At 38.9% G+C, this 11,167-nt stretch overlaps 1 pseudogene; it reads left to right on the plus strand.

Moving 5' to 3' along the window:
- The first annotated feature begins 8,537 nt into the window (after nucleotides 1-8,537).
- On the plus strand, nucleotides 8,538-10,520 carry LOC100985543 (keratin, type II cytoskeletal 8-like; annotated as a pseudogene).
- Nucleotides 10,521-11,167: the final 647 nt, after the last annotated feature.

Consider the following 11,167-nt stretch of genomic DNA (forward strand, 5'->3'; position numbering starts at 1 on the left):
ATTTGTAGCATTTGCCAATTTCACTGGTGTAAATACTTCCACAATGACCAGTGTTAAGCTATCAACTAGCTGTCACTAATATTGGAATTAGGAAGAGAGGTGCACAGTTAGCTTTCATGAGCCTGTGAGCCTGCTCCAGGACACAATTGAGTGTAAGGTTTTCAATCACATTACAGAATGATAGATTCACCACCTCATTTCACAAATGAAGGATCCAACATGCAGAGGGTTTAAGTCACTTTTTCTAAATGAAACATTTACTTATGAGAATATTGGCAATTAATATTGAAGCAGAATGTGAGATGAAACTGTAAAATTATGTGAAAACACACACACATACATATTAATTAATAAAAATCCCAATTAACCTAACATTATGTATTGACTGACTTTCTTTTCTATTGCTAAGGTGTGATGTCTCTTCATTACTTAGTAAGTGCTTATATATAACAGGCATGTTCCTGGTTTATGTATTATGCTCCATTTTCTCTATTACTCTTCTTTAGATTAAAATTTGTTTTCACATTTACCAGGACATTCTGCCTCAATTCTCCTCTTTTGAAACTATGGCTTGGCTCTTTCTTACATATTTTTCCAGATATCTTTAAAATATTTTAAATTATTTTCAAATAAATTATTTATAATTTTGTTTAGAATTAACCAATTAAATATGTAATTAAGGAAAATTAATAGTTATTAAACTTTAAGAATTTCCATCAGAGGAATTTTAATGCATTTATTATTTTTGTTGTTATTAGGAGTCAGTTTTCTTTCTTCATTTAAAAGTAAATAAAAGATTTTCATAGAAAAATTATTAATTCTGTTTCTTGGCCAATTATATTTTCAAGATATGAAAACATATAAATACAATAAACTATGCCATATATATGTACACAACCATACAAATACATATATATACACATTTGATCCTCATTCTCAAGTTGCATATTTGTGAATTTGCATGCTCACTAAAATTTATTTGTAACCCCACAATCAATACTCCGGGTGCTTTAATGGTCATTCAGTGTCAGTTGTGACTATGTACGGAGCAGCAAAAACTTTGAGTCACCCAACTGATGCACATTCCCAGCGAGGTCAAACAAGGTGATGCTTCACCTTCTTGTTTCAACTGTTTACCTTAAGAAGTGCCCTTTCTGTGGTCCATTTAGTGCTGTTCTTTAACGATTTTGTGCTTTTTGTTTGTGATTTTTGGTTTAAAATGGCTTCTAAGTATAGGGCTGTAGCCTACTGTCCCTAAGCACAAGAAGGCTTAATGTGTCGTAAGGACGAGAAAATACGTGTGTTAGATAAGCTTCCTTCGGGTGTGTGTTATAGTGCTGTTGACCTTGCGTTCAACATCGATGAATCAACAATACGGTATATCCAGGAAAGGGGAGAAGAAATTCGTTGATTTATATCTGAAGCTACTCTCGAAAGTGCTAAAGTGACACCTATAGTGCTTGATGAAGCTACAGAAAAAAAATAGAAATGGGTAAATTTGTGTCATCATGGGATGACAATCAATAAAAAAGGTGTATTAAACATCACTATTATGAGGCTAAAAGCCAAAGAAATTTACAGTCACATAACCAGAGCCAGTAAAATGATAAACCCTTTGTGGCTAGTGTTTTATAATGAAGAAATACTGCATATAATTATTTGTAAGAAATATATATTAAATACTGTCTTTAAATAGAAATACACATAAAACATGGTTATATATTGATTGGTTTATGAAAATGTTATGACCAGGGGCTTATAGGAAGCTAACCCTGTATTTTACCCAGGAGCAGTAGCACAGTATTCAGTAATTCAGTGTTGGAGGTGATTTTATAGAAGAACATAATTACCATGAATGACAGGAATCAACTCTATATGATTACATGTATTTGTGTTTTATGTGAGTGTGCATATGTGTGTGTGTGGGTGTGTGCAGGAGTGCTAAAGGAAAGAAACATTACCTAGAATTCTGTAACCATTATACAAACAAGAAGAATTCTTGTATATTCATTTGAACACATATTTTACAGAGTTTAGGTAGCTGATTTTTATGTACTTCGGATGTTGTATGTGTGTGCACATATAGATTATTATACACATGAATTTTCTATCCAAACTTGTATTTTCTCATATTATTATAAATTATTTCTCATCATTACTTTTAATGAATACTTAAGGTTTTCTGTGGAAAAATATACTTATGTCACCATTGCCCCTTTGTTTAAGGAGTCATATTCAAGTTTCTAATGTCTAATATAGAACTAAATGTATTTTATTATCCACATATAGGATTATTTCTTAATAATAAATTGTAGGAGCCCTTTTCTGCTTTTTCATAATGTTGTAATATTTCTTTATTTAAAAAGCTTTAAAAATTTATGTTCTCATTTTTTATATAAATGTGAAAGTAAAACAATAATGTTGAAACTCCTATATGAAATATTAGGAATATAATATTTTTGTGTCATGTTTTGGAATGACAGAACCTAACTACCCAAACTTAACTACCCCCAACCATTTAAATAATTTCATTAATTTAACTCAAGATTTAATCTTTATCTGATTTTCTCTAATATTTAAATTTGCATGCAAATGTATAAAGAATTAGCTTAGGTCTATATGTTTATTCGGTTTAACGCTCAAAGTCGATCCTTTTCAGTAAGAATAACCTGGATAACAGATACCTGATTTTTATTTTAAGTGTTTAGTGTTTATACTGTTTTTAGCAGGCCTTTTGCCAATTAATCATTAACATGAACTCTATCTTTGCATCTTTTTTTTTCTTTTTTGAGACTGAGTCTTGCTCTGTCACCAGGCCAGAGTGCAGTGGCGCGATCTCGGCTCACTAAAACCTCTGCCTCCCAGGTTCAAGCAATTCTCCTGCCTCAGCCTCCTGAGTAGCTGGGACTACAGGCACGTGCCACCGTGCCCAGCTAATTTTTGTATTTTTAGTAGAGATGGGATTTCACCATGTTGGCCAAGATGGTCTCAATCTCTTGACCTCGTGATCCGCCCTCCTCAGCCGCCCAAAGTGCAGGGATTACAGGCATGAACCACCACACCTGGCCTGCATCCTGAACCTAGATGATTTACAACTTGAGGATGTATGATTTGGGCACTGATTTTTTTCTTTTAAGGTTTTATAGATATTGCTTTATTTTCTTATATCGTTTGGTGTTATAAGATGCATTCTGAGGTCAGTTTGATGTTTGTTCCATTATACATACGCTGTTTATGTTGTTTTTATTGTTCAAATCATTGGATCAAATTACTGAAGATGGTGGTATGTTATCTTGTATATTCAAATATATTTTCCCCAAGTTCTAAGACTTCAGTACTTAACATTCTAAAATCATATGTATATTAAGTTTTAAAACCATATTATTTCAATTAAAAACAGTTTGGTTGATGAAACATTGCAGAACAGTTATTTCTGTTTGAGTTTCATTGTTACAGTATAATCTCTATAATTTGTTTTTGCTTAGAAGTGTGGACAGAACAAGATAATGTATTATGAGATATTTTAAACTATTAGCATAAACTATTAGCATATGTGATTGGAAGATTTTTGTATTATATTAATGTGATTATTTCCATTATTTCTTTGAAGATTATATTTTCCTCATCAAAATAAAATATATTTGTTGTAACCAAAATATATTAAATAAATTATAATATAATATCTTATAGAATATTTTCAGCTTCCTTTAAGAAGCTGGTATTCAATTGACTGATAGTATTATTTATTCCTTTGGACTGTTTTGGGTTCTTTAAAGCATATATCTTCAGCTTACATAATCTACATTGGTGGTCAAACATTAACTAAGATGCAATCCTTTGCATTTTATGGTTGATCATAATCTTATGGTTATGCTTATCAATGTGTACAGATGACTGTTTTAAGAAAGTGCAATGCAGAGTTACAGTGCAGGCAAACTAGGGTTTATCATACCATTAAGTAGCATTTAGCTTACCACAACTTGTTTTTCTCTCAAGAGAAAATAACACTCAATGCAACTTATGATTTTCTTTCCCTATCAGAATCTCCTTAGCCACCACGCAACATTAAAACTACAGGCAAATGATGTCCATTAAAGGTGGGTGTAATCCTTACAATGAGGTATGCAGTGTCTTTTAGAGTGTAGACCTTGTGGACATGTGCAGAAAAACAGTTAATATTTCCTCCTCATTAACCTTAAGAGTTTGAGATTTGGCCATGAGACATAGTTTCTTTCAACCACCATTCATGCATTGTTATTTACTTCTGCTCAGACTGTAGTATTTTTTATGATATTCTTTATAAAACAATGTGTAGCAATGCCTCATAAGCTATTGTTGCCATCTGTTTTTTCCACTAATTCCTGGAACATTCACCTGCCCTGAACATTCATAAAATTTGCATTTTAACACCCAGTGTGACAATTTTTCTAGGAGTTTTTGATGTCCCTCTAGTACTATATTTTCTACCTGCTTTGCCAGCCATTTCAGTTTATAACATTTCTCCAGAATGACAAATAAAGGCAGAGACTAAATTAGAGTAAAAAAATAGCTTACAAAAAGGCACTAAATATGGGAAACTCCACAATGCTTTCTTTATTTTGGCAGGGAACATAAGCCATTACTCATTCTCTTTTGTTAACAGGCAATAAAAAAATGCTTATTAACTACAATCTTCAGTATAATTCTATAGTATTTTGGCAAGGAACTAAACTTTGATAAATTAATGCTGTTCTACAGCAACAATAAACACATTTAGCCAACATTTAAACCCTTTGCAATGTGACTTCAACCTGTCTTTCCTGATTTTTTTCTTTTCCTTTAAGCAGGAGGTAATGTGTCGTCATCACTAGTATGCTGGTGAATGTTTAACAACCAACTATTTGAAAAAATATTCTGATTTTTAGTGTTTGCCAATTTCTGAGGTGTGAATACTTCAACCGTGGTTGATTTCAAACATGCTCCTTTGAGAAGAGATCTGCATAATCAGCACTCAATATTTTATACAAGCCAGCCCAGAACGCCCCTGGGTGTGCTAAAGTCAGTTTGGAATTCTGTTATACTAGTTATGAGTTATGTGATTGAGGTCAAGCTGCCAAATCTTCTTCTTTCTTTATATTCTCACCTATAAGGTAAAACTTAACATGTAGGGGTTTTTAAAAATAGAGATGCTATATGCAAAGCAATGTGCATGTTAGCAAATAATAGATTCACTGAGTAGTAGGTATTGTTATTGTTATTACATCCTCCTACACTTCTGTCTTAGTCAGCTCAGGTTGACATAACAAAATACCACAGACTGGTTGGGTTAATTAACAGATTTTTTTTTTGTTGTACATTTGGAGGCTAGACGTTTAAGATTGAGGTGCCACTGGAATAGGTTTCTACTGAGACCTCTCATCCGGCTTGCAGATAGCTACCTTCTCATGGTTGTCTCACATGGCCTTTTTCCTCTGTATGTTCCTGGAGAAAGATCTCTTGTGTCTCTTCCTCTCCTTGTAAAGACAGCAGTCCTATTAGATTAGGACCCAACTCTTAGGACCTTATTTAACCTCGATTATTTCCTTAAAGGTCCTATCTCTAAATTCAGTGTCCATATGAATTTTGGGGAAACACATTTCAGTCTCTAGCAATCCGTGCGCTTCCTCTAGGTTTTTCCCTGTGTACTTGCTATTTCCCAGGCATGCTTTGTTCTTGCTATTTTCTCTAATGATATGTCATGTTGATAGATGAGTTCAGATTGTCAAATCCAAATTTATCAAAGTCCACCATAGCTACCACTATCTTCAGAAATACCTTCCTGATCACCCTGACAAAAATAATCTTTCTCATTTTAGCACTCAAAAAGCTTTGGTTGTATCTTTCCTATGATGCCTATCTTTTTCTGACAAGTGTTATGCCATATTTCATTAATTCTAACATACAAATTTTTCTCCACTTTAACATCTCTGAGATGTTTTGCTCTGATCTTAAGACAGAATAAAGATGAGGACTGCCTTATCAATTAAAAATACTTTAATAACACCTCACATCATTGGCCAGCATTAGTAATATGATATAGAAATATTTCTTCAAATGCTCATTTTGTCAATGCTTTCATATATATATAGGCACTTAACAAAATTAAGAGTAAAATTACATCTATGAATATAAAATTTTCTTCACATGTGAAAAGTTCAGTTTTTGTATTCCTTTATTCTGTAAAAATATATTATTTAGCATATATTTTAGTTGATTTGGCAACTTGCAAATAAGATCTCTGCTCATGTGGACAAATTTAAAATAGGGAGAAATGAGTAACTTTCTATGTGCTGTGATTTTAAATTCTAAATTAAAGAAGCCTAATTTAAATTACCTAAATAAAAAAGCACATTTATATTAACCATATTATATTAAAGCATAATACTAAAAATGGTAAAATCAGGACTCATATAAATGCAAAATAAATATGTATCCAAGGGGGTAAGGTGTTGATCTAAAACTGGTTAATCTGGTTAATGTCTTACGGCGATAAATCGTTGGGATTTTGTTGGTTCTCCTAAAAGAAACTGTTTGCATTTGTACTGGAAAACCATTACAAGTTAACCTCTATCCTTAAGTAGTGATAAAATAGGCAGTTAGAGGCAGAGCAAGATGGCTGAATAGAAACCTCCACCAAGTATCTCCCCCTGCAGGAAAACCAAATTTAACAACTATCTACACAAAAAAGCACCTTCATAAGACCCAAAAATCAGGTGAGTGATCACAATACCAGGTTTCAACTTCATATTGACAAAAGAGCACCGAAGAGGGTAGGAAAGACAGTCTGAAATTGCTGACACCACCCCTCCCACTCCACGACAGCTGCTGGCCATGTGGTGTGGAGAAGAAATCTGTCTGCTTCGGGGAGGCAGAGTACAGTGATTGTGGGACTTTATACTAGGACTCAGTGCTTCTAACGCTGAGTGGACTTGCCGGGCATGCAACCTATTGGGACACCAGCCTGGGTGGCTAAGGGAGAGCCTGTGCTATCCCTCCCCAGCCCCAGGCAGTGCAGCTCACTGCTCCAAAAGAGATCCCTTCCTCTGCCTTAGGAGAGGAGAGGGAAGAGTAAAGCCTTTGTCTTGCAACTTGGATACCAGCCCAGCCACAGTAGGATAAGACACCAGGCAGAGTTACGAGGTCCCCATTCCAGGCCCTATATTCCAAATGACATTTCCAGATGCACCCTGGGCCAGAGGGGAACCTGCTGCCTTGAAGAGAAGAATATAGTCCTTGCAAGATTCATCACCTGCTGATCAAAGGGTCATTTGGCTCTGAATTATCAGCAGTGGTATAACCAGATAGTACATGCTACAGGCCTAGGGTGAGATTCTGAGATGTGCTAGCTTCAGGTGTGACCCAACACATTCACCACTGTGGTGGCTATGAGAAAAGAACCTTCTGCTTAAGAAAAGCAGAGAGAAGAGCAAAGGAGACTTTCTCCTGAGCTTGGGTACCACCTCAGCCACAGTGAGAAAGAGCACAAGCAGTCTATTAGAGTCCCTGATTCCAGAACTTGGCTTTTGGATGGCAACCCTGGACCTGCCCTGGGCCAGAGGGAATCCTACTGTCCTGAAGGGTGGGTCCCAGGCCTGAAAACATTCACCAAAAGCTAATTGAAGAGCCCCCGGGCTTTAAGTGAACATCAGTGGTACTCTGGCAAAAGTCCCTGTGGGCCTGCGGTGGTGGTGTATATGGGGAGAGACTCCTTTCCCTGGGGAAAGGGGAAGGAATAGTGGGAAGAACTTTGTCTGGTGGTTTCAGTGCCAGCTTAGCTGTTGCAGGTAGATCTGTAAGGTTTCTGACTCCAGGCTCTGGCTCCTGGACAACGTCTCTGGACCTTCCTTGGGTCTGGGGGAACTTGCTTCTCCAAAGGAAAGGACAAAAGCCTGGATATCCTTCCCATCTACTGATTGCAGAGCCCTAAGGTATTGAAAAAATATAAGCAGTAGCCAGGTAGTAGTTACAATGGGTTTGGGGGAAGACACATTAATGGTCTGGCTTCAGGTTTGACGCTGCACAGTCCCAGTAATGGTGGTCACAGAGGTGTTTATGTCACATCTGACCCAGGACCAAGCAGCTCAGCACAGAGGCAGAGAGAGAGAGAGACAGAAAGAAAGAGAGAGAGAAAGAGAGAGAGAGAGGCTCCATTTGTTAGGGAGAAAGTAAGGGAAGATAACAAGAGTCTGCCTGATAATCCAGAGAATTCTTCCAGATCTTACCCAAGGCCACCAATGTGGTACATCTATGAGTCTGAAAGAACCATAATATTACTGGGCTTGAGGTAGCTTCTCATGCAGATATGGCTGCAGTGAGCAAAAACTTAGATTCAACACCAAGTCCTTTCAAATATCTGGAAAGCCTTCCCAAGATGGATGGGGTCAAACAAGCCCAGGCTGCAAAGGCTACAATAAATACCTAACGTGTCAATGCCCAGACATTGATGAAAATCTACAAGCAACAAAATCATCAAGAAAACATGACCTCACAAAACTAAATAAGGCACCAGAGACCAATCCTAGAGAGACAGGGATATGTGACCTTTCAGACAGGGGATTCAAAATAGCTGTTTTGAAGAAACTCAAATATGTTCAAGATAACACAGAGAAGGAATTCAGAATCCTATCAGATAAATTTAACAAAGAAACTGAAATAATAAAAAAGAATCAACCAGGAATTCTGGAGTTAATAAATGCAATTGATGTACCTAAGAATTTGTCAGAGTCTCTTAATAGCAGGATTGATAGAGCAGAAGAAAAATCTAATGAGCTTGAAGACAGGCTATTTGAAAATATGGTCAGAGGAGATAAAAGAAAAAAGAATAAAAAACAATGAAGCATTACTACAAGATCTAGAAAAGAGCTGTGAGAAGCAGCTTCTCCATTCTTCCTTGTATCTCCACTGGGTTCAGGCCACCTGCCTCCACTCCTGCCTCCACCATGTCCATCAGGGTGACCCAGAAGTTCTACAAGGTGTTCACCTCTGGCCCCCGGGCCTTCAGCAGCAACTCCTACACAAGTGGGCCTGGTGTCCACATCAGTTTCTCAAGCTTCTCCCGAGTGGGCAGCAGCAGCTTCTGGGGTGGCCTGGGCGGAGGCTGTGATGGGGCCAGCAGCAAGGGAGGCATCACAGCTGTCACAGTCAACCAGAGCCTGCTGAGCCCCCTTAACCTGCAGGTGGACCCCAACATCCAGGCCATGTGCACCCAGGAGAAGGAGCAGATCAAGACCCTCAACAACAAGTTTGCCTCCTTCATTGACAAAGTATGTTGGTGGAGCAGCAGAACAAGATGCTGGAGACTAAGTGGAGCCTTCTGCATCAGCAGAAGATGACTCTGAGTAACATGCACAGCATGTTACAGAGCTACATCAACAACCTTCAGTGGCAGCTGGAGACTCTGGGTCAGGAGAACCTGAAGCTGGGGGCAGAGCTTGGCAGCATGCAGGGGCTAGTGGAGGGCTTCAAGAACAAATATAAGGATAAGATCAATAAGCGTACAGAGATGGAGAATGAATTTGTCCTCATCAAGAAGGTTGTAGATGACGCTTACATGAACAAGGTAGAGCTGGAGTCTCACCTGGAAGGGCTGACTGACGAGATCAACTTCCTCAGGCAGCTGTGTGAAGAGGAGATCCGGGAGCTGTCCTAGATCTTGGACACATCTGTGGTTCTGTCCATGGACAACAGCTGCTCCCTGGACATGGGCAGCATCATCACCGATGTCAAGGCCCAGTATGAAGAGATCGCCTACGCAGCTAGGCCAAGGCTGAGAGCATGTACCAGATCAAATATGAGGAGCTACAGATGCTTGCTGGGAAGCATGGGGATGACCTGTGTCATACAAAGATGGAGATCTCTGAGATGAACGGGAACATCAACTGGCTCCAGGCTGAGATAGAGGGCCTCAAAGGCCAGAGGGCTTTCCTGGAGGCTGCCATCACAGATGCTGAGCAGCATGGGGAGCTGGCTGTTAAGAATGCCAACACCAAGCTGTATGAGCTGGGGCCCGCCCTGCAGTGGGCCAAGCAGGACATGGTACAGCAGCTGCATGAGTGGCAGGAGCTGATGAAATCCAGCTGGCTCTGGACATTGAGATTGCCACCTACAGAAAGCTGCTGGAGGGCATGGAGAGCTGGCTGGAGTTGGGGATGCAGAACATGCAGAACATGAGTATCCATATGAAGACCACCAGTGGCTATGCAGGTGGGCTGAGCTCAGCCTATGGGGACCTCACAAGACCCAGCCTCAGCTATGGCCTGGTCTCCAGCTTTGGCTCTGGCATGGGCTCCACCTCCTTTAGTTGCACCAGCTCCATCAGGGCCATGGTTGTGAAGAGGATCAAGACCCACAATGGGAAGCTGGTGTCCAAGTCCTCTGATGTCCTGCCCAAGTGAACAGCCATGGCAGCCCTTCCCAGGCTACCCATCCTGTGGCTGTCCCAGAGCCCATGGGGGAGGCAGCTGTGCAGGGGAATGCAAGACCCACCTGAGGTTCAGCCCTAGCCTTCAGCCCACCTGCAGGGGCAGCTTACTGCCTATGGCACCCCCCTTGCCCATGACTCCAGCTATGAAACAATTTTTTCCCCAAAATAAAACCTCAGCTAGCTATGCACACACACACACACACACACACACACACACACGCACCACAAAAGAGCAAATCTAAGAGTTATTGGCCTTAAAGAGGAGGTAGAGAGAAAGAGATAAGGCTGGAAAGTTTATTCAAAGAGATAATAACAGAACTTCCTAAACCTAGAGAAAGATATCAATATTCAAGTTCAAGAAGCTTATAGAACCCCAAGCAGATTTAACTCAAAGAAGACTATCTCATGACATTTAATAATCATACTTCCAAAGGTCAAGGATAAAGAAAGAATCCTAAAAGCAGCAGGAGAAAAGAAACAACATAAAATCGAGTTCCAATATTCCTGGCACAGACTTTTTGGTGAAAATCTTACAGGAAAGGAGAGAGTGGCATCACATATTTAAAGTGTTGGAGGAAAAAGAACTTTTATCCGAGAATAGTATATCCAGTGTAAATACCCTTCAAACATGAAGGATAAATACTTGCCCATACAAACAAAAGCTGAAGGATTTCATCAATACCAGTCCTACAAGAAATGCTAAATGGAGTTCTTCAATATGAAAGA

Source organism: Pan paniscus, chromosome 2, assembly GCF_029289425.2.
Source record: "Pan paniscus chromosome 2, NHGRI_mPanPan1-v2.0_pri, whole genome shotgun sequence".
In the NCBI taxonomy this organism is placed as follows: domain Eukaryota; kingdom Metazoa; phylum Chordata; class Mammalia; order Primates; family Hominidae; genus Pan; species Pan paniscus.